The 24532-nt window shown below is 44.9% G+C and overlaps 1 protein-coding gene across 15 annotated transcripts in view; it reads right to left on the bottom strand.

Moving 5' to 3' along the window:
- STXBP5 (syntaxin binding protein 5) overlaps nucleotides 1-24532 on the bottom strand; it is a 235009-nt gene that overhangs the window by 120970 nt on the left and 89507 nt on the right. The window contains exon 1 of one of the 15 annotated variants that reach the window (XM_053291555.1): nucleotides 12679-12697. The exons of the other annotated variants lie outside the window; for them this stretch is intronic. The gene's annotated coding sequence lies outside the window, so the exon portion shown is untranslated. Of the gene's footprint in view, nucleotides 1-12678; nucleotides 12698-24532 lie in introns of those variants that run through there. 15 annotated transcript variants of the gene reach the window in all.

Raw genomic sequence — 24532 nt, 5'->3', positions numbered from 1 at the left:
AATCTGACCTCAACATAACTCTATCCTTGTGAAAGACTAAATACGGTTCATCAGAGCGTAATGCATATCACTTACTCTTCGAGCTGAGGTGATTGCAACCAAAAACACCACCTCTGAAGATAACAATTTAAGGATACATGTTGCCATAGGCTCAAAGGGAGCTTTCATTAACTGTTTCAATATTAACAGCAAGTTCCAAGGTGGGGAGCATTTGGGAGCAGGGGGAAACAAATGGAGGATTCCTTTAAAGAACTTTTAAACCAGTTTATGAGAGAACAAGCCAGACATTGAATGCTTGTCTGCAATGGCAGCCAAGTGATCCCTTAAAGAAGAAATAGCCAACCCACTATCCTTCAAGTGCAAGAGATATTCAAAGATCAATTGCAACGATGCCTCTGATGGCACCGATCCTTTCCCCTGTACAAACTCAGAAAAACGGGTCCATTTTGCCATTAACATTTCACAGTGCAGGGTTTCTTTGCCGCTGACAACACTGCTTGTATTGGACCACTAAACAGAGTCACAGTTTTATCCACCAAGCTGTAAGGTGAAGGGACTCCACATTCGGGTGAAGACATTGGCCTTCTTCCTCCATCAGCAGATACGGCACTGCTGGGAGGTGCCGGTAAGCTCCTCCTGACAGTCGAAGAAGCGTGGTGAACCAGGGCTGCCTGGGCCACTACGGAGCTATCAGGATAAACCTGGCCCTATCCTTGACAATTTTCTGGAGGACTCTCAGGATAAGCGGAAATGGGGAAAACATGTATAGGAGTTGACCGCCCCAATGCTGGAAGAAAGCATCTCCTCCTGATTCTAGGTCCACCACCGCTCTGCTGCAGAATCTTGCACATTGAGAATTCTGAACTGAGGCGAACACATCCATGAGAGGGGTTGCCCACAGGCAGAAGACCTTGAGCAGGATGCCATGATTTAGGCACCACTCATGAGATAAAGTGTTTTGGCGGCTGAGAGCGTCCGCTAGAGAGTTGACCTTTCCCTGGATGTGGACTGTGATTGGCCAAATGTCCCAATCCAGGCTTGAGAAGGGAACGTGATGCTGTGCCCCCTTGCCTGTTGAGATATGACCTGGCTGTCATGTTGTCCATAAGAAGGACAAGAGACTCTGCTACATATGACCGAAAAGTCTTGAGGGCCCTGAACATGGCCAGTAGCTTGAGTCATCTGATGTGGTATGAATGTTCTTTTCAAGTCCAATTCCCTGAGACGATCAGGTCTTCGAAATGTGTGCCCACCCTGTATTTGATGCATCCATGGTGATCGTGAGGGTGGGCAATTGTCTTTGAAAGGGAGTCCCGTGGGTGAGGTTGGACCACACCGTCCACCAAGATACTGCCCTTTGCACTCTGTGTGGAGCTGTGAGGATCCTGTGTTGGGAGTGCACCTGGGAGCGGAAAATGCATAGGAACCATGCTTGCAATTTTCGTAGATGAAGACGAGCCTGGGGTAACACAGCAATGATTGACACCATCAGACCTTATAGACATTGTACAAACCTCGCCCTGTGCCTTCAATGTTTGCAAAAGGTACGAGCGGCGAAATGTATCGACCGACTTCTCTCTTGAGGCAGAGTCACCAGTGAAGAGGTTGAATCCAGAATGAGGCCTAGATATTGTATGTTTTGGACTGACATCAACTTCAATTTTTTTTCTGGTGTACTTGTAGGCCCAGGCGCTGCAGGAGGCACTGAGCAAGCTCCACATCCCTCGTGAGGCAGGCTCTTGTGGACGACACCAGCAGCCAGTCATCTATGTAGGGAAAAATAGTGATGCCTCGCAACCGTAGGTGGGCTGCCACCACTACCATGCATTTTGTAAAAACGTGTGGGGCGGAGGCCAGTCCAAAGGGAAGAACAGTATATTGGTATGATTGGGAACCTACACAAAATCTCAGGTATTTGCGGTGGTGTAGCACAGCAGAGATATGAAAGTAGGTGTCTTGTAAGTCTATAGATGCGAAGGCGCCCCGGAACAGCAAACGTAGAATGGCTGGGATAGTCACCATATGAAATCTCCTTTAAGTTACAAAGAGATTCACACCCCTCAAATCAAGAATCAGTCTCAAGCCTTCGTCCCGTTTGGGAACAGTGAAGCATCTTGAGCAGAAACCCCTGCTTTTGTTTCCTTGAATGTGTTGGATAGCTCCCTTTCGAAGGATGGAGTCTACTTCTGTCAGCAGAGGGGAGGGTGGAGTTGTGGTGCAAATACCCAAAAGGGGAGGCAGAGTTTTGAATTCTATTCTGTAACTGTTCCTTATGATGGCCAGGACCCAGGCATCCAAAGTAATTGTCCTATAGGCCCCATAATAGGAGGATAGAGGTTGCCGTGCCATAGCGTCATTGATGCTTATGGTAGGGGCTCTTTGTCTTGAAATTAGCCTGTAGCCTAGCATTAGTTCCCAAAGTTGGGGCTCTTCTCTGCTGGTGACGAAAGGAATCCCCGGGTGGTGGGCAGACTGTCTGGATTGAGTATAGTGTGGCCACTGTTTGCGTTTCATCAGGTTAGGGGTGACACGGAGGGATGAGAGAAACCCATAGACCGAGCTGTGGTGTGCAACCTTTGAACTCTTTCAAGAGTATCCTCAGTTGTATTGCCAAACATGGCCTCACCATCAAACTGTAAGTCTTCAATGCACCCCCTGGCCTCTTGAGACGACGAGGATGACCTCAGCCAGGCATGCCTCCTTAGGGCAACCACAGACACCATACAGCAGGAACCACAGTTGGCACAGTGCCTAGAGGAATGGAGCTGCTGCTTTGCTACACAGAGGCCTTCATTGAGAAAGACCAATACAGCATCCCTTTGGTCCTGCTGTAGGTGATGGAGGAAGGGTGTCAACTTTTCCAGGAGAAAATGTTGGTATCTTGCCCAGCATGAGGAGGCTTGACATGGAATACACTCCCCCCCACCAAGAGTCTAGTTTCCTTCCCTCTCTATCCACTGGGGTATGTAGCACACAATGCCTATTGCGTGACAGGGCAGACTCCACTACAACCGAATTTAGTACTGGGTAATTGGTCAAGAATGTCATATCTCTTGGTTGAACCCTATACATATTTTCCAGTCTTTTTGAAGTTGCAGAGAACGAAGCAGGTTTCTCCCAAGATGCCTTGACAACTTGGACCAGAGCAGCGACCAGCGGTAGAGCAACAGGAACGTTAGAGTCTGCCTGAATGAGTTGAAAAATAGGGTCTCTAATTGGGTGGCCTGTTGTTGAATTTCCAGACCTAGTGAGGTTGCCATGTGGATTAAATGTTCACCAAAATGTTTAGATTTCTCTGGTGAGATGCTATCTCCCAACTCCTTTGCAGCTTCCTCAGGAATTGGTATAGGGCTCCATCCTTGGAGTCCTCAGAATCAGATGGGTCTGCACTAGATTCTGATGAACCCTCAGGGTCCTCTGGAGCAGGAACCTGAGGTGTAGAATCCAGTGGTGGAGGAACCTGTGGTGGAGGACATGCTGGCACAAGACATGCTGGAATCAGAGGTTACTCTGTAGCTGGCACCTGCGGGGCAGACGGTTGTGGGATAGGCAGTGGCATTGGTTCCAGAGGTATGTATGGAGACCTTGAACATGATCTCGGGCGAGGTGGAAGGCCCAAGGGTGAGCGGGATCATGACCGGCAGCGCCCTCTATATGGCTTATGATGTCCTATACAGTAGCAGTAGCGATCATCATAGCACGCATTATCTATATACATATAGTGTGGGTGTGGGCAGAATTCAGGCGTGTAGTAATCGTGATAAGCCACATAGCGCCTATGCGGACCTCGCTGGTGGCCAACAAATTGTCATTGTAGTCCAGGTCTCCTTCCCCATGAGAGAAAAAATCAAGGGAGAAAGACTACTTGTGCTTTTTTGCAGGACGACCTCCAAGTGGAGAATAAGATGAGTGGCTCTTAAACCTGTCTCTGGAGTGGCTTCTATCCCTTCTGCAATGTGATCTCTTAGAGGAGATGCTAGAATCATCACTGAGCGGGTCTGCCTTAGATGGCTCAGAGTCCAGGTCTAGCCGCTCACATCCCAAGGGGGCAGAATTCAGAGGCTGCAATGGTGTTAAGTGCTTGGACTTTCTCTCTCTCTCTTTTTTGCTCCTTCGTTGCTCCCCACCTTCTGGAGGTAGTGAAGGAGCTGACACAGTCGCTGAGGTAGGCAACGGTAAGGGTGCCTTCTTTTACTTTTCTTCGGTACCGACGTGGTCTCTGTCAGTACCGGACCAGGAGGCTGCAAAGAGACAGCCTTAGCAAGCAGTGCAGCCTTCTTAGCTGCCTTTGACAGCTCTCTAGCTGATCCTGACTTCAGCTTCACCCCTTCCTGTTCTTTGTGACCTTTCTTTGCAGTCGCAGCCAACTGAGCGCCGCTTGGGCCTGGGAGCGGGAGGACCACAGCGGGGCGGGGGGGGGGGAGAGAAGGTACAGCTGGGGCCAACAGCACAGGGTGAGAGAGCAATGCAGCCGACGGTCCCAGTAATAGAGGAATTGTAAGGGTAGGCGTGGAGGCCATGGCAGGCAGTGCTGCTAGTAATGGTGGCCCGCTGGGTGCATCGGGAGCAGCCTGCATGGTCAGCTCAACAAGCATGCCTCCCGTACACGGGAGAGAATGCGAATCAGGTAGCGGCAGTATTGAAGTCCCTGATGCCGACGAGCTTGATAGCAGAGCTATTTCCCAAAGTCAAACATAAAGAGTGGCTATCAGAGGAGGAGATATTGGAGGAACACTGAGAACAATTTTTAAATATAACCCTTGTGGTCATAGGCAGCTGCAAAAGCGGGGGGGGGGGGTTCCCGATAAAACTAAATGCAAAACATAATAGATGAGTGAACAAGGAGACAGTAAGATAGAAGAAAACCAAAAACAAATAAGAACGTAACAAGGATAATATGATTATAATATGATTTCACAGGCAGAACTGGAAAAGCCAACCGGGGGGTGCAGTAGCTGCGGGGGTCGAAGAAAGACTGAAGGAGTGAGGTACATTTACTAATAGGGGGAGCTGGTTTTCCCACTCTTTTTTCCTAATAAGGTAAAGCTTTGGAAGTTTTCCAGATGGTGGCTCTGCGCAGGCGCAAATCCCATGTGTGATGCACAGAAACCATGAAGAACTAGCAGTGACTTGGTTTGAGATGCTATGCTACCCCTAGAGCATTGCACTCCAACCAATGCTGTCCTTGGTTGGTGCATTTCATTTTAAGATTCGATTGTTATAAACCTGATGTATAGATAGCTTTTCCAAAAAGAGAGCTAGCCTCTGAAGTCCTTCCTATATAACTTATTTCCAAAGGTTGACAGGCCAATTAGAACTGTATTACGTGATCATCTGTCAAACTCGTAGTATATCAAAATCAATCACTGCAACAAAAAAAGTAAAAATAAAAAGTAAAAAAAAGAACACTATTCTGTGTGAATGCTAATATATAATTATTAAGAAATTAAAAGTTATCCATATCTATATCAAGGGATTTTAAAGTTCTTCATAAATATATATGGAATATATAGCATTTATCAGCCCATAACTGTGCACAATTGAAAATAAGGCATTTTATTTTAGAAGGCAACAGTGGCTTACACTGAAGCTAAGGGCAGCCAAGGAAGTCAAGCAAGGAAGCAAGCATAACTACCCTACAGAAGTCTGCAGAGAGCTCCCCAACACCCCAAAAGAGACTTTTTGTATGGCCCCCTGAAGCTTTCCTGAGACCCCCCTAAACCCATGACTTCACTTGTTTGATAGCACATACTCATTTTTTCATCTAGATGTTAAAACCAGCCAGTTCTTCTTTCCAGATCTGCCTAAGCATTACAGCCAACAAGCCCGTTTAAATTCAACATTTGGCTTCCCAGATAAATCCATCATCCAGGCTAGCCCCTTTGATCCCATTGTCTATTGGTTCCCATTGAAGACCATCCCCATTAAGATGCACTACTTTAAAATCCCTGGCTATCCCGCTCCCCTTTGCACACTCCTTAGGATCCATTCTGAAGGCTGTTAGCATGTGTCCGATATGCACATGCGCGCCGGGTACTTCCGTTCTGAGGAGCAAATGGGGCGGTAAGGAAGTATGCTGCCACCCCACCAGACTGGTTTACAATGGAACGCCAGTGGGGGGGAAGTGGAGGAAAGAGTAAGTTCACCCTCCCGCACCCTTAAAGTCAACCCCTGCCTTCGGACTGGTGGAACCGCTGGTCGTTCAAACTAGTTCAGGGGCCCACAAAGGGCCTCTGAACCAGTTCCGTGCATATTCCTACCAGTGACTCCCGCCACATCACCCCTGTTCCTTGCCCTTAGTTGCCTCATCTTCTGCCATTCCAGGATGGACCTCCAGTCCCCCGTCAGTGGTCCCCTGACACTTCCCAGTATGCAGCAGTTGCCTTTCATATGCATAGCCCCATCTCGAAGTTCACTCCATAGCTGAGCATTAGCCTTCTCTTCATAGAACGAAGCTGGTTCTCCCCGCACTTTGCTAGCAGCTTTACCCAAACTTGTCCAGGGTTTCCCATCTCTCTGCTCCACTTCTTCCCTGGATTTCTGGATGGACTCAGCCCACCTTCTCTTCCCAAACTCATTCAGGTCTTTGTCTTTCTCTGGATCTTTTCACCAACCCGTCTCTCTCTACCCTATATTGTTTGGATCTCTCTCTCACTCTCTCCCCCTCAGCATCCTCCACTCTCTTCCCTTCCCCCACTCCTCAATATAGCACATACATATATAGCAGAGGTCAGGTTTTAGTGCCAAGACACATGCCCATCTTATGTGTTCTGTGTCATGTGGGAATGTCCTGCATGTTACGTGGGAATGTCTTGTGTGTTCTACCACAATCCAAGCGTCTACTTTGTATCCAATAAAACATATGTAACTTATTGCTATTTTATAGACTAGAAAATCTCTACAAATGCAGGTTGCGTAGTTACATAGGAAGCTGCCTTATATCAGACCCTTGGTTCATCAAGCTAAGTTCTGTCTATACTGACTGGCGTGTATATAGATAGATAGATAGATAGATAGATAGATAGATAGATAGATAGATAGATAGATAGATAGATAGATAGATAGATAGACTAACTAACTAATCCCATGTGTGGCAGCTCTTGCGAGAGTTCGTGAGCAAGGGGAGGGGGAGAGGAAAGCGGCAGTGGAGAAGATAAGGCCAACGGCCAACTGGCAGGGGGTGGGGGAGAGAAAGTGGCAGCTGGGCCGCCCGGCCAGCAGGAAGGGGAGAGAAAGTAGCGGCCAGGCTGATGGGAGAGAAAGAGGGAGGGGAGGCAAGAACGAGGGAGAACTAGAGGAGCAGATGCTCTGCACCTAGGCCAGCTAGTTTAATTTAATTCTCTAGAATTTCAGGATGACATTTTCCCATCCTGCAAAGCAGGTAGTTTTCTATTGAGCTATGGATCATCCAGAAGTCTCACATCCACAGTGAGTACCAACCGCCTTTATAAGACAAGCAGAAGTAGTAAGATTTTGTGTTTATTAATGATCAGCTACCACAGAAAAATCTTTTAAGTAGCATGTGAGATAAATCAGCTCTGTTAATTCTGCTGAGATGTCTGTAACTGAATTGACTGGATAGTTCATAGCTACACTAAACTACAGTTAACTAATATTCCCAGGAGAGCTGTTCCCAGCCTGTTTCTATGGCAGACAGCTGGTGTTAAAGCTTTGGCAGAACATGCCTGTGGCTTTTTGTATTCAGGAAACCCTTTTGAAATATGTTTGCCTATCAAGGAATCCACATATGTTACAAAAATTGAGTGTTCTAGGCTGCACACTCAGTTTATCTTGGGTACTGGTCAGGCTTGCTGGCCTGTACTGTTGCCCTGGTTGAACTGAGAGTACATTAGAACACACACAACATTCCACCAGTGACTGCATATGGTAGAAGGAAAGTGATATTGCTAGACAAATGTATTTCAGGAAAACCTATCTATAGCAACTGATCATCTCATTGAGAGAGCCCTGGTCAGCTTCGAAGGACTCCCAGAGTTTGCCAGATCATCTCTGGAAAACCAGTAAATACATGTAGCCAGGGGCGTAGCTAGGGAAGAGGGGGCCTGTGTTCACCCCTTTCTCTCAAGAACCTGGGCCCCTCAGAGTGAGGGAGATAAGCCCTTAGGAGCTGGGGGCCCAGGTTCTTTGAACCCTTTCGCTTAATTATAGCTACACTCCTGCAAGTAGCATTAAAATTGTCACACTAGTAGTATACCTGGAATTTTACAATTCAAAAAGGACTCAAAAGCAGTGATATTTTATATGCAGCACACTGCAAAAAGGATGTGGATGTGGACAAGCTGATTGGAATGGTGCAGCCCACCACCTGTCCTCTTGACCCTTGCCCAACATGGCTTATACTATCTGGAAGGGGAGTTGTTGTAGAAGTCCTGGTAGAGATTATAAATGCGTCTCTGAGGGAAGGTAGGATGCCTCCTAGTCTTAAGGAGGCAATTATTAGACTGATTCTAAAGAAGCCTACCTTGAATCCCTCAGAGCTGAGTAACTACAGGCCTGTCTCCAACCTTCCGTGGCTGGGCAAGGTAACTGAGAGGGTGGTGGCCTCCCAGCTCCAGACAGTCTTGGAGGAAGAGGATTATCGAGACCCATTTCAAACTGGCTTCCGGGCTGGCTATGGGGTGGAGACTGCCTTGGTCGGCCTGATGGATGATCTCCAACAGGGAATGGACAGAGGAAGTGCGACTCTGTTGGTCCTTTTGGACCTCTCGGCGGCTTTCGATACTATCAACCATAGTATCCTTCTGGAGCGTCTGAGGGGGTTGGGGGTGAGAGGTATTGCTCTGCAGTGGTTCCGCTCCTACCTCTCGGGCATGTTTCAGATGGTGTCCCTTGGAGACTGTTGTTCTTCAAAATCTCAACGTTTGTATGGTGTCCCTCAGGGCTCCGTATTGTCTCCGATGTTGTTTAACATCTACATGAAACCGCTGGGAGAGATCATCAGGAGATTTGGTGCAGGGTGTCATCAGGAGATTTGGTGCAGGGTGTCATCAGGATGCTGATGACAGCCAAATCTATTTCTCCATGTCAGCATCATCAGGAGATGGCACAACCTCCTTAAATGCCTGCCTTGAGTCGGTAATGGGCTAGACGAGGGATAACAAACTGAGACTGAATCCAGATAAGACGGAGGTACTCATTGTGTGGGGTCGAAACTCTGGAGATGATTTTGATCTGCCTGTTCTGGATAGGGTCGCACTTCCCCAGAAGGAACTGGATTACTGTAATGCGCTCTATGTGGGGCTGCCCTTGTTTGTAGTCTGGAAACTACAGCTGGTCCAGAATGCGGCAGCCAGGCTGGTCTCTGGGTCATCTAGGAGAGACCATATCACTCCCGTATTGGAGGAGCTACACTGGCTGCCGATATGTTTCCGGGCAAAATACAAGGTGTTAGTTATAACCTATAAAGCCCTAAACAGCTTGGGCCCTGGGTATTTAAGAGAATGTCTTCTTCGTTATGAACGCCACTGCCCATAGAGATCATCAGGAGAGGTCCGTCTGCATTTGCCACCAGCTTGTCTGGTGGCTACTCAGGGACGGGCCTTCTCCGTTGCTGCCCCAAGGCTTTGGAATGCGCTCCCTAGTGAAATAAGAGCCTCTCCATCTCTGACAGCTTTTAAAAAGTCTTTAAAGACACATCTGTTCACCCAGGCTTTTAACTGATACTGTTTTGATTGTTTTTAATGTTGTTTTAGAGCATTGTTTTTAAAAAAATTTAAATTGTTGTGTTTTAAATTTCTTGTTTTGTTTTTAACTAATGTTTTAATGTTTTTTTTAATCTCTTGCAAACCTCCCAGAAACACAAGTTTTGGGCGGTATGAAAAAAATGTAAATAAATATGTAAATAAAAAAATTAAAAAGATATTAAAATGCAAATTGAAGATAAACAACCAATCACCTATAAGCCTTGTATACTGAATATTCCAGTCAAGCATACAGCAACACTACCTCTGCACAATAAACTGAAACTGTAAGGAAATAAAGCAAGCAAAAATAGCCATCTGTTAATTTTTACGCTTTCCTTTTCACAACTAATTTCCAATTTTTAAAAAAATGCCCATAGTGCAAACTGTGAAACATGGTAGCTTTTTAGTCCCCACCCCCACTGCCGCCAATATCTTTATTCTCAAAATTGTAGTATCATTGTAACAAGTTGCTCCACAGCTAACCAAATATACATTCCTTATATTTGCTTTTACAGGTTGAGTATCCCTAATCAGCGTGGAGCCAGTGTGGTGTAGTGGTTAGAGTGCTGACTAGGACAGGGGAGATCCGAGTTCAAATCCCCATTCAGCCATAATACTAGCTGGGTGACTCTGAGCCAGTCACTTCTCTCTCAGCCTAACCTACTTCACAGGGTTGTTGTGAAAGAGAAACTCAAGTATGTAGTACACCGCTCTGGGCTCCTTGGAGGAAAAGCAGGATATAAATGTAATAATAATAATAATCCAGACATCCAAATACCGGAAAGCTCCAAAATCCAGAAATCACCAAGGTGTGCGTCCGCAGACCGACTCATTGCAGCTTAGTTTTAATTAAATTTACAGCTACCTGTAGTTATCGTAAATTTAATGCTTACTTGTTTTTATACTTTAAATAAAACCTAAAAAATAAAAAAAATACAGCGTACAGATATGCTCAAGATATCTCATTACAAATATGCAAATATTCCAAAATCCGGAAAAGTCCGAAATCTGGAACACTTCTGGTCCCAAGCAGTTCAGATAAAGGATACTCAGCCTGTATCAAAATAGCTTCTCTCAAAACATGATATTGCTTGGTGGCAGAATCAGCAAACCTTGATGTCAGATTTAATACACTATGTATCCATTGCACTAGAAAAACTACATGAAAAACAGAATTATTTTTAAATATTATAAACAGAATCCAGGGACAGGAAGTGACTATGTATCAAAATAAGAGTGATGCTTCTATAACTATTCCTTCTTGTTATTGTCCACTGCCTAGAGTCTTTGGAGAAGGCATTATATGAGAAATTTTTAATAAATATTCTCTGCACTACTAAATTCTGTACATATTAAGGAGAAACAAAAAAATTGAGAGGAAGGTTAAATACTTTTCTTCTATACAAATGGAAGTAGATTTTACCTTTCCTAAACCACCTCCACTGTGAAGCTCACTCAATATTTTGTGTGGCTGTATTTCTTTTATGATATAATGACACAAATTGCCCTACAATTTTGAATTGAAATGATCGAACTACATATTGCTGTGTTCTGTAGGTGAACAGTTCTTTTTCCAACTCTGCCTTTTGCAACTTGGGGATAGATGTTTACTGGTTGGTGCCTTATTTAACTTGTTGCAGCTAAGCAGTTTGATAGCCATGCACAGAATATAAGAGAATGCACCCTTGACAGACAGCACATTTTCATGCCCTTGGAGAAAAAGGAAGCCAAGCCTGGAGTATATGAATCAAGTTACACCATTTCGCTCGCAACTCTAGAAGTATCTGCAATTGTAGACAGCACAGACTGTCAGATGAAGGTAAACTATATCAACTCCTAACCGAAGGATACTCATTCACATTTGGGTGTAGGACATATTCCATCTTGGGCTACAACAGAAGGCCACATTGGTGACATCACACACCAAAAAAATTTGAGATCTGCCTTGAATACTCTTGTCACAAGATGTCCTTAAAAAGGAAATACTCTCTCTCTCTTACAGAATGATCCTTTAAAACAGCCAATGTGTTCCTTGGTTTGAAGTTATCATAGTTACCAGGGCAGCATACCAGAACAAGGTATTTGCCTTTAAATGCCATTCTGATCAAACAAGCCAAGAATCATTTACTATCTTATTAGCTGTGATAGTTTCAATATGGCTAAAGGTGGGGTTGTGAATATTCTTATGGATCTTTAATTTTAAAGACTATTCTTTTGGCATAGAACAGGATTTAAAAAACATAAAAAGCTATATATCCCCTAACAAAGTTATTTTTACAACTACACTTACTTTGCAAGCCATGTTATAAAAGTATACTAGCTGACCCCGCACAGAGCATCTGTGCAGTTGTGTACTGAGCCTGTGACATCCCCCGCAGCTCAGCTCCCACCCTCACCTGGTCTGCACTCCTGCTCCTCCTCCTCCCCGTTGCTTCCATCCTCCTCACCCTTCTTGGTCATGGCTGCAGCATTGCTGCCGCCTATTGGCCAAGCTGCAGCCCCCTATCTCCAGAGACCTCCCCACCCTCACCCAAGCCCTGCTCCTGTTCCTCCCTCCAGGAGCAGCAGCAGTGGTGGACCGGGCCCTTTCTCGCTGCTGCCACCACCACCATGGCCGCTCGTTCCCCTCAGGCTGCTGACAGGCCCAGGCCCATCCCTTGCCTGCCTGCCTCCCTCTGACAATGGCCTCAGTAGCCCCAAACAGCAGCAGTGGTTGCCTGGACCCTTCCTTGCTGCCAGTGCCGCCATGGCCACTCATTCCCCTCAGGCTGCTGACAGGCTCGGGCCCATCCCTTGCCCTTCCTTCTGTCTCTCTTTCCCCTCCCTTCTTTTTCTCTTTCTCTCTCCTCCACTCGCTCTTCTCCACTCTTCCTTCCCCCTCCCTTCATGTTTTTTCTTCCTCCCTCCCTGAGTTAACAGATTTTGTTCATTTACAAAACGGCATCCTCCTTCTCCTGAAGGGGCTCTTTCCTACCTCATGACCTGTCTTTTTGTAGACCCCTGCCTGCTATCCTTTTATATCAAGAACATCTTCTGACCAGTAACAGCTGCATTCCAACTGACCTTAACCATCACAGGCCCCTCCTCATCTGCATAGGGAATCCCCACTGCCCAATCACCATGATGCTCCTGCTCTCACAGGCTCCTTCTCCCTATCTGCATATGGAATCCCCACTGCCCAGTCAGGTGCTTCTGCTTGCAAACTCAGCCAATCGCCTCCTTCCTACCACGTCGCCATGCATGGCACGTCTACAAGAAATAAGTATATAGATTCATGTTGGTAGGTAGCCAGTTTCAGAATAGATTATATAGTTCCACAACTGAACTTTCATTTTTAAATATAAATCAATATTAAATTGAGTATGTTCTTCTTGACTCCTAGAGGAGAATTTTGGATCATAAATTAATGTAAATCAGGACAAAAAGGGAAATGTTTGGTACAAATTCCATATGTTAAAATGTTTTTCTTTAATATTACTTGTTTATTTGTTAGAGCAACAAGTAGCAATTTGCATTTTATGAGCATTTAAATAAAGTATTTATTTATTTAAATGTCACCATTCTGCATGAATGAATTCAAATCACACTGCTCACTTTGTTGAATAACAGAATGTACTTGAAGACAAATTATTTTGCCAACATGTCCTCTAGGAAAACAATGGTTTGCTGAGCCAATAGCCAATATGATTTGTAAAATCAAGTATTGAAGTCACCCTGCATTTGGTTTCATCACCTCTAACTGGCAGTTCTCTTGTAACAGCTAAAGTTTTTGTATAAAGTAAAGATTAAAGTTAGCCAATGGAAGACGGGTTATTCTGTTTCCTCCTCACAACTTCCTGGTGATAGGAAGTGTCATCTGTACTCAACTAATGTCTTCATTATGTTTTGGGTAATGGATATAGGTTTTACTTACATCACAGTCAGCCATCAAAGTACACCAATGCTATACTTGAACTTAGAGCTATGTAGCCAGCACCGTTCTCTCTAATTTTTTTCATCTGTGTGCGGAATGAGTTTTGTTCTGGGCAGCAGTATCAAGGCAGTGTGTGTGTGCGCACATGCATTCAGAGTGGGGCCTTCCTGCTTTATCCTGAGCAGGATCTAAAATTAACTGAGCAGACATCAACAAATTTGTGAGCACGCGCATGTACGCACGCCTTAGAGAAAGCACTGGTAGTCAGACTCAAGTGCCTCAGCTACATGACCTTTGGTAGTCTGTGAAAGCTTATGCTATACCGCCCAGAGCCTCTGGATGGGGTGGTTCATAAATGTTGTTGTTGTTGTTGTTGTTGTTGTTGTTGTTGTTATTATTATTATTATTATTATTATTATTATTATTATTATTATTACAGAGGTTCCTCAAACTTACTTCCCTAGATGATGATATACTATAACTCTCATCATTTCCAGCTACAATAGCCAAAGACTGGGGATGATGAGAGTCATTGTGCAACATTTGGGAACTCAAGTTTGAGAACCCTTGTGCTAAAAAACATGTATTAGGCATTTTAAAGTGCCACAAAATTTTACTGTTAATGTCTGAATTTGCAAAGTCACTTTTTGCAAAGAGAAAAAGATGAAACCCATCTCTATAAACAGAAATTATTATTTAGGGCTGTGCACAGGTGAAATTATTAAACATAATCAAATTCTAATCCTATAGAAGTAATTATCATAACATTCATTTGACATTAGTATCAGTCCGGACTGAATCCTTAGATGCATTGTTAATCTCTCAATGCATGATCCCATAGGATATAATGGGAAATCATCACAATGTAGATAAAGTTATTAATCTAAGTCAGAATGGGATGAAATGTTTAGGCATGGTAGACCTTTCACAGAGTTGGACCTTTGTTAGGGCTTGATACTACCCACATTTTATGCAGAAGGGCTTCAGAAAAGTAGCAAATCTTCCCCAACCCTTTTCACACTTTTGTTTTGAATTTATACTTGCATCCTTGCATGCCTGGAGGCATCTGAATGCTTGGGGCGGGGGACTTTGAACCCCCAAAGACCAGATTGATATGTTCTAGATTTCCAAGAAGACATCGCCCCTTTCACAGATCAGCTTTGCCTCTGTGAGGGTGTTGCCCTCCAAGTTACAGGCAGATAGGTGCTATGTGCAGCCAGGGAGGGATGCATCAAACCTGCTAGTAGTAGAAGCAAAGCCCCTTATAATGGCTGAAATAAGACCTAAGGGAATGTGCTGGAATGAGAACACAGAAGAAGGCATGCATTGCTGGTACTTTGTGTAGTGGAGAGGAAGAGTCAGGCAGGCAAAGAATTCTAATAATGAGATACTATTTCTAGTCACTCTCCCCAAGCACTGTGACTGGAATAAAGATGCAAATGAGCCAATTACAGCATGGTTTAAGCAGCTGCAAGTCTGAGGAGGCCCTGAAGTAATGTGTAGCTAGAGATGTCAATCACATAACGTCTCTCCTCCTTCCTTTGGCCTTTTTTATATATATGGCACATCACCTCATTCAACGAGAAACAAGTTTTGGACATAAGCAACAGAGAAAAGCTTGAAAACAGCCATCCAATCCTCCAATGCAATTTGACACAGTCCAATATAATATTGTGTGGAAAATACTGTATCTGGCTGTACTAGATTATGAAAATTAGCAGTGTTGTGTCTGGCTGTACCAGATTGCTAATATTATCAATTCAGCAGGAAAAAAGCGGGATGCACGCTGAATCAACAGGAAAAACAATAAAGGAACCGTGCAAAATGTAGAAACAGAGATCCACATAGATCCTTAGATCTTTAGATGTAGCACAGTTTGTGTTTTTGCAATTATTGGCAACTTTTTCATGGCCTCTCTGTTTCTACATTTTGCACGGTTCCTTTATCGTTTTTCCTGTCAATATTATCAATTCTGCATCAACAAGAATATAATGCAAAATGCTGCTGACAAGAGTTGTATCAAATCAGATGTGATTACTGTTCGGATTCAGTACCAAACCCTATCATTGTAGTCTTCGGTAATTTTAGGGTCTTTGCATCAAATCTGGAAAACAGGACATTGCATATACACTTATAATAGAACAGAGCACATATTCTCTGCCACCATCACATAGTTTTATAGTCAACTATTCAGCTTTGGCATGATTTAAGTGCTGCCTCTGCACGAAGGTCATCTGCCTGACTTAACTCACTCAAATTAAAGTTAAAAGTAAAGAAAATGGAAGACAGATTTAAGTATAAAGACCAACCATGCCAGCAAGACACAGAGAACAAAACGTAAGGTATTTATATAGTGTACATCACATCTTATGTTCCCTATGTCTCACTGATAAGTTCTGAGGGGGATATTAAAATAAAGACCACCTACTGAAGGGATACAAAAAGTACAAAACAAAAACAAATCCACAAATACTGTGTTTCGTACTGAGGAAATTCTAAAAGGATACAAAAATTCTAAAAGTCCCTACCCTACATACAAACTAAGAGCTGCATGCAGCAAACGCTTCCCTGTGCATGCGCAGAGATGGATGGAAAATGGTCGACAATCCAATATTCCTTCTGCAGTCACCTATGCTTCCCTAAAATACATCCCGAGGGTCCAGCAACCCAGATATATTCAAAATATCAAGTAGCCCAAAATACATAAACAGACACGTCAGAGCTTTGAATCTCATAATACTACTGAAGTCTTTAAAAGGTATAATAGGTAGCAGAATTAATACTTCCACATAAAGCATTACTGACCGTTTTGCCTCCACAATTGATATTATTATTATTATTGTTACATTTATATCCCGCTCTTCCTCTAAGGAGCCCAGAGCAGTGTACTACATACTTAAGTTTATCTTTCACAACAACCCTGTGAAGTAGGTTAGGCTGAGAGAGAAGTGACTGGCCCAGAGTCACCCAGCAAGTCTCATGGCTGAGTGGGGATTTGAACTCGGGTCTCCCCGGTCCTAGTCCAACATTCTAACCACTACACCATGCTGGCTCTGTGGCATGATATGGTGGCATTCTCATACCAAGTCAGCAGGTAAATTGGGTCACACACACCATTTCAGAATGTTACCATCACTTCAAGTGGAGCGCTGCTGTGTGAACACAGGAACAGTAACTATCTAAAACAGTTAACTATTTCTAAGGAAAATTCTTAACATGCAAAACGAGAGCTAGTCTTGTGGTAGCAAGCACGACTTGTCCCCTTAGCTGAGCAGGGTCCACCCTGGTTACATATGAATGGGAGACTAGAAGTGTGAGCACTGTAAGATATTCCCCTTAGGGGATGAGGCCCACTCTGGGAAAAGCATCTAAGTTCCAAATTCCCTCCCTGGCATCTCCAAGATAGGGCTGAGAGAGATTCCTGTCTGCAAACTAGCTGGTGCCAGTCTGTGAAGACAATACTGAGCTAGATAGACCAATGGTCTGACTCAGTATATGGCAGCTTCCTATGTTCCTAAAAACACTCTATTTACAAGTTACACTCAACACGTATACAATCTGTGTACAGTGAAAACATGTATAGATCTATACACAGATACAGACACTGACATGTTATTAAAGTGAACGAACAGCAATACTCTTCCTATCTGTACCTGCATTTGAGGGACCTCTACCCAGGTTCACTTTTAAAATGAACACATGCACATTGCACAATCATTAGCACAAAAACAAATACATCTGAACAGACACCTCAATTCACATACAACATAATATCTGAACAGGTTGTCTTATTAAGTACAGTCATCCCTCGCCAACCGTGAGGGTTATGTTCTGATAAAACCTTGTGGTTGGGGCACAATAGTAATGAATGAGAATGAGGGGGTTAGGGGAACCGCCGTCATGAAAGGTTTTTAAAAAACCACTTTAAAAAGGTTGAAAATTTCCAGGAATTACAGTAATCCTTCCCCTCTCCTCCCCAGCCCTCCAACAGCAGCAGCAGGAGGAAGAGGAGAGGAAACAGCAAGCGGGTAGGAACGTTGCTGCCTCGGTACGCACCAGGTGGGGGGGGAACACCCGGCGCCTCAGAGAGTGTGTGTGGGGGGACTCAACGCAGAGTAGACTCTTCTCTTCTGTCTCACCCCTGCTTCTGCTTCTCAGTGTTTCTCTGCACTTCTCGGGGGTGGGTGGGTGATAAACTCAGTGCCTCTGCTTCTCGGCACTTCTTTGTGCTTGGGAGGGGAACTCAGCACCCCACTGGCAATAAGACACTCGGTGCCTCAGTGGAGGGGGAGAGCAAGGAGAAATGGGAGAAGCAGGAGAAAACACTCTCCAGAGTGTGGGGTGGGGGGAGAGAAACATCAACAGCACGAGGAAGGAAAGGAACAAGAAGCAGGGAGGAACGTTGCTGCCTCAGCACGCTCCAAGGTGGGGAGGAGACGAATGCCTCCACCCCAGCTCCAGGGTGTGGGTTGGGGAGGAGAGAGACAGCAGCCACAGGAGAAGAGAAAGTGAAGGAACAGCAAGTGGTGAAAAATGTTGCTGCCTTGGCACATGCCGGGGATAGGGTGGGGGGGATAAATTTGATGGGGGTTACTTCTTGCTTTCAAACCCATAAAAGCATGGAAGAGAATAATGTGACAACTAATGAGCAACAGTAAATAAGATAAAATGCAACTAAAATGGGAACAACAGGATCAACCTCAATAAATTAATTTATATACACAATGTTAATATTTTAATGATTTGTACAGAAAGAAAGACTAATGTGCCTTTGTAAGTTCTAGCAGCATTTAGCAAGCAATCAGGAATTTAGCAAGCATTTAGCAATCAATTCTTTACAGCTTGGCTTAAAATCTGAATATACAAGAAAAAAGAAAATAGCATATTTTAACATTCCTCCCCCCCCCCTCAAATGTAGGAGATTGTCATCTAATGACTCTGATATCAAGAAATAATGAACTGAGCTCTATTAAAAATTTTCAACATTAAACATAACCAGCAAGATGTTTCTTTCCCCCCCCTTTCCTTTTTTTGGTCAGGGAATATATATTTTATTAAGACTATCAGGTTTGGGTTTTTTAAAATTTGTATGTTTATTCAAAATGTTTAAACAAAAACAACTTCAAGATAAGCAATCTTTATTGTATCATGGATGGGTAGAATAAAGTGTTCTGAGCTAACTTTTCTATTTAAAGCTATTCACATCTAAATCCTGAAGCCATTATTAAAACAGTAATACTGATTTGGGAATATATAGGGAATAAAAAATGATTTACAGTTCCATCATTGGGCTTACAGAAGCCAATGGCTCAAAGAGGGCTGGGAGTTCCAAATATCATTATACAAAGATTTCAGCAGCCTCATATTGGTATAATAATAAAGATATAAAATTAAGCTTGGAACTATGCTGATCCACCATACTATAGGACTATGTTAGAAAATCATTGTGTCTTTGATATTTTTAGTTCTTGGAGAAAGTCTGATTCTAAATTTGATCCAGGCATTAATCAACCCATTAACCTCAATCTTTTACAGTGAGCAGACTAACAAATGTTTTAGGAAATATGGATAACTCAGAGTTGTATGAAACAGTCATTATTGCAAACCTGTACACACAAGATTATTACAAAAGTACAGTATTGGATCCTAACTTGTACAAGCAGAACGCAAAAGAAAACTTCCTTTCCCACTCCTCACCACAGCAATCTCCTCTTCCTGGGAGGCCAGGGGATCTTCAGAAAGAAAGTGGGTTCTGCAGAGATTTCAGGGGGAGGCAAGAATCTCCAGAAATTGGAGGGAAGACACTTTCCAGGAGCAGAAATAAATGGTATAATAATAATAATATACTGGTCCAGTGACCAGTTGAAAATTTATTTTTGCCCAAAATAAGTGGAAGAGAATAAATGCATACCACTGACAGAATATAAAACACCTAATACAGACCAATACTCTAAGTTTTCTGGGCTCATTTCAATCTGGCTTCTGGCCTGGTTTTTGTAAACGGCCTTGGTTGCCCTGGTACATTACCTATGCTGAGAAAGCAACAAGGTAGCAGACAGTTATCCTGTCCAGCAGACAACAAAGAACAAGGAAACAAGGAATAAAAAGGAAAATTATTTTTTCACAGGGGAAAAAAAACAAATTTGGAACTTTTGGTGGGCATTGCTGGAGACCTACGGAGCACAGTGCCCCCCCCAGTTCTTAGGACCCTTTGTCACCATTTGTTGCCCTCTGCAGAGCCTCCAGGAACCTAACCCCGCAAGTCCCATTGCCTTAATGACTCAGTATCTGCGGTTCCATTATCCACAGTTGTAGCTGAGAATGGAACCCCCACGGATACCAGGGTTCTTCTGTACAGGACAGAGTATGGGTAAGCATGGTAGCACTTCCAGAGCTGCGTACTGATGACACCCAACTCCAGATCCTCTGTTGACCTCTCCCAGCAATTTCATTTTAGATATTACAGTATGCAGAGCAAGGTGGATCCTTGAGGAGCACCATAACATAAATGCCATGATACTGAACTGTAGTTTACCAGCTCCACCTTCTAGAATCAACCTGCCAGGTAGGAGCAGAACCACCACAGTGCGAGCCCCCCAATGTCAAACAGAAGAATACAATGGATGATGGTATTGGAAGTTGCTGAAGCTCAACAGAACCAGCAGGGATACATTTTCCTTGTTGCTTACAAAAATATAGAATACTTTGGAAGTAGAGGAAGGGGAACTAAGGAAAGCGGGCGGTTCAAGACATTTTGCTGCCTGAGATCTGATGGGTACTCAGCATTCTCAGGCAATGCTGCTGAGACAGAAGCACATAAACTCTCTCAGATTATGCCATGAGGTAGTGGCATTCCTCGCTTGCGTTTTGCAGGGGGTGGGGGTGAGGGGAAATAAGAGGCATGTCCCAAGTGGAGAAATGAACAACATGCCCTTCGGGGTGACGAAGGTGATGGCAGCAGACAGGCTCCTGAAGCAGTAAATGTTGAGACAGGGGGCTGGCACTTGCTGCCCCGTGTATCCTTCATCACTGAGCAACTGCCTCAATTTGCAAAATTGTAATTTACAACCCTGCTGCCACGTTTGCTGCTACTGTTCATGTACAGCCTAGTGGATTAATTTTTGGGTTTTGAAGGCTGGTGTGTGGTGCTCAGCGTGCCAGGCTCCTTACCTTGTTGGATTTTTAAATTTTGCTGTAATTAAATCCAACCTTGTTGAGTTTGTTTAATTTTGTTGGGTGGGTGGGGGTACTCACCTGTTGGCACCCACTTCCCCTCCTCCCCCACCTGTTGAGTCCCAATGTCATTTTAGCTCAGAGTGCCTCAGAGCAACATCTGGAAGATTCCAGCCAAAGATGGAGCAGAAGTCTCCAGGTGAAGACACTGGAAGATGAGAATACCTCCCCTTGCCTTGGTCAGGTTATTAGAACTTACAGTTCTTTTAAATAGGGCCTAATTTGGGGAAGCGGGATTAGGTGGGTAGTGGCAGGATGTAGGACAGGAGGGGTGGGGGTGGGTTAGAGGCCACAATAATCCCCCTGCCATCTGCCTTGCTTTCCCTTAGATTAACTTGCCCCATTTTTGCTCGATCCCCTTAAAAACCCACCCCCCACATAAAGCCGGCTTTATTGGGGGGGGGGATTTAATTTCTATAGCTTCTTTGTGTGTATGAAAGTGCTATAGTTAGTGCTGTGTGTGGCACACAGAGCATAAATAGACCACACCCAACCCCACACTCCCCTTAAAGGTGTTTCTTCTCCACCCATCCACTCTCCATCAGAGTTAGGGCTTAAAATTTTAAAAATCCCTATATGCCCAGTAGGGTGCGAGAAAGAGCCTTGCTGCCAGGCAGAGGGAGAGATGATGATGCTGGTCATCGTGGGTGATGACGAGAGGGGCCTACTCCCCAAGTTGGGGAGATGATTGCTTTGGATGACCAGCCATTCCAGGTGGTGGTGAATGCTGGCTTCTGCTGGCTGCTCCGGAAGCTTGCTCCCAACTACAACATCCCTTCCCACCTTTAGCAGGCAGATGGTGCCCTCCCTGTACTGGTCATGCAGGGAAGTCGTGTTGGGGCTCCTGCATGCAAATCACATTGGACCAGTCTTAGTGGGAGGCATGCTGCTTTCCTGTCCCTCACAGTGCACTGGTAGGGCAGGAGAGCAAGGGGATATCTGGTGCTATTGGTGTGGCCAGCCCCTTACATCCAGTGAAGCACAGGTTCCTTTGTGGACAAGAACGCTTGTATTTTGGCCAACTTGGACTCCACTGTTGTTGCAGAGTCTATTAAGGTGGTGTCCAGCAATCCCTCTTGCAGTTTTCTTTTTCCATCAGCCCCGTCTTGGAGTCCTTGTGAGAGCAGAGACTCTGAGTCTCTGGGTGCTTATAAGGAAGGAGTGAGTACTGGCGGCACGGCCAACCTGTAGGTGGCTGCCGAAGCTGGCCACCAGAGGAGGCCGGCCTTTGGTGCTGGGCCTTCAATGTGGGACTGGGGTCATAAGAAGAACATAAGAACAGCCCTGCTGGATCAGGCCCAAGGCCCATCTAGTCCAGCATCCTGTTCCACATAGTGGCCCACCAGATGCCGCTGGAAGCCACAGGCAGGAGTTGAGGGCGTGCCCTCTACTCCTGCCATTACTCCCCTGCAACTGGTACTCAGAGGCATCCTGCCTTTGAGGCTGGAGATGGCCTATAGCCCTCCGAATAGTAGCCATTGATAGACCTCTCCTCGATGAAGTGATCCAAACCCCTCTTAAAGCCATCCTGGTTGTTGGCTGTCACCACATCCTGTGGCAGAGAGTTCCACAAGTGGATCACGCGTTGTGTGAAAAAGTACTTCCTTTTGTTGGTCCTAGACCTCCTGGCAATCAATTTCATGGAGTGACCCCTGGTTCTAGTGTTGTGTGAGAGGGAAAATAATTTCTCTCTCTCCACTTTCTCCACACCATGCATGATTTTATAGACCTCTATTATGTCTCCCCGCAGTCGTCTTTTTTCTAAACTAAAAAGCCCCAGCTGTTGTAGTCTTGCCTCTTGTCAGGAGAGGAGTTATACTAAGGTGGGGTTGGAGCTTGGGCTAGAGTTTGCTGGTCCTTTATTTTTATTGGGTTGTGCCAGGCCTCTTGTTGTCATGTGTTTGGGCTCTCTTGGGAAGAATGATGTCAGGGGTGCATCCAGCAGCTCTGGGGCAGCTATTACTATTGTGGTGGGGAATAGAAGAATTGGTGTTGGCAGAGCAGCTGGCTGTTACAGGGGAAGGGAAACCATTAATTTACTAACTGTTTCCACTTCCAGCTGCCCAATCAGCTCTCTAGACTTGGGGAGCATTTCCAGATACCCATAGAATCTGGCCTTGTTCCTCTGCAATGCCAGATCTGTTCAGAATAAGACCAAAATAATACATGACATGATCATGGATGAGGGAGCCGACCTGGCTTGTATAACTGAGATCTGGATCGGGGAGGCTGGTAGCCCAGTTTGGGCTTAGTTTCTTGCACCAGGCTACTCAATTGTGGAGTAGGTTAGGGGAAGTGGGCAGTGATGGGGGCTCCTGTGAGACAGTTGACTTCTATTGAGTGTGCCTTTCTGAGGCTGGGAACTAGAGATAGATTGAGGTTTCTGTTGGTGTACCGTCCATTCCACTGCCCAACTGAGCTGACAGAGCTCTTCTTAGAGTTGGTGTTGGAGTCACCCAGACTCTTAGTGCTGGGAGACTTCAATATCCATTGTGAGGCTGACATGTCTGGTGCGGCTCAGTAGTTCATAGTGGCCATGACAATTATGGGCCTATCCCAACTAGTTTCAGGTCCAACTCATGTTGCCAGCCACACACTTGATTTGGTCTTTGTTTAGGTCAGGGGAGTGTTCCATGGGTGGGTGACACTGTGGTTTCCCCTTCGCCATGAACGGACCACTACCTGGTTAAGGTTGGTTTCAGGGCCATGACCCTGCCCTGCAGGGGTGGAGGACCTCTTAAGATGTTCCACCTGAGATGGCTGCTGGACCTAATAGGATTCTAAAAAGCATTGGAGGGATTTGATGTTGGTGCTCTCAGTGATTTTATCAGTGCCCTGGTGGGAACCGAGAATAGGGAACACACCAGGGCAGTAGACACAATTGCTCCTAAGCGTCCCTTCAAACCTGCTTTAAAAGTTATCCCTTGATATACTGAGTTGCAGAGTCTGAAGCAGCAATGTAGGCAACTTGAGCACAAATGGAGAACTCAGCTTGAAATTGACAGGACACAGCATAGAGCCCATTTGAAGGTTTACGTGGAAGCTCTGCGTGTGCCAAAAAAAGCAATTCTGGTCTGCACGCATTGCTTCTGCAGGTTCGTGTTCAGAACTGTCCAGGGTTGTGAGAACTGTCCTGGGTTGTGAGGAGTCTGATTCAGGCCCATTCCATTTCACACCAGTCCCCGAAGACTTTGTTCTGCTGTGATGCTTTTAATGGGTTCTTTGCGGATAAAATTTCTTGTATTTGGGCTGACTTGGGACTCTGCTGTTCGTGCAGAGTGGTGCCCAGAAATCCCTCCTGCAGTATTAGATAGGATCAGTTTCAATCTGTGATGCCTGAGGACGTGGACAAGCTGCTTGGGGTGGTGCGGCCTACCACTTGTTCTCTTGGTTCTTGCCTGACTTGGCTGCTTCTATCTATCAGGGTAATTCTTGGAGGTGGCCTATTTAATATCATTAACTAATTGCTGAGGGAGGGTAGGACGCCTCCTTGTTTGAAGGAGGCAATGATTAGACCACTTCTTAAGAAGCCTTCCCTAGATCTCTCAGTGATGGATAGTTATAGGCCAGTCTCTAATCTCCCATGGTAGGGCAAGGTGATTGAGAGAGTCGTGGTTAACCAACTCCAGCTAGTTTTGGAGGAAACTTAATCGCTTTCCTTAACTAGATCCATTTCAAACTG

This window comes from Hemicordylus capensis, chromosome 1 (genome assembly GCF_027244095.1).
Source record: "Hemicordylus capensis ecotype Gifberg chromosome 1, rHemCap1.1.pri, whole genome shotgun sequence".
NCBI classification, from domain to species: Eukaryota; Metazoa; Chordata; class Lepidosauria; order Squamata; family Cordylidae; genus Hemicordylus; species Hemicordylus capensis.
The sequence above is the reverse complement of the archived record's forward strand: the minus strand, read 5'-3'. Positions and strand labels throughout refer to the sequence as shown.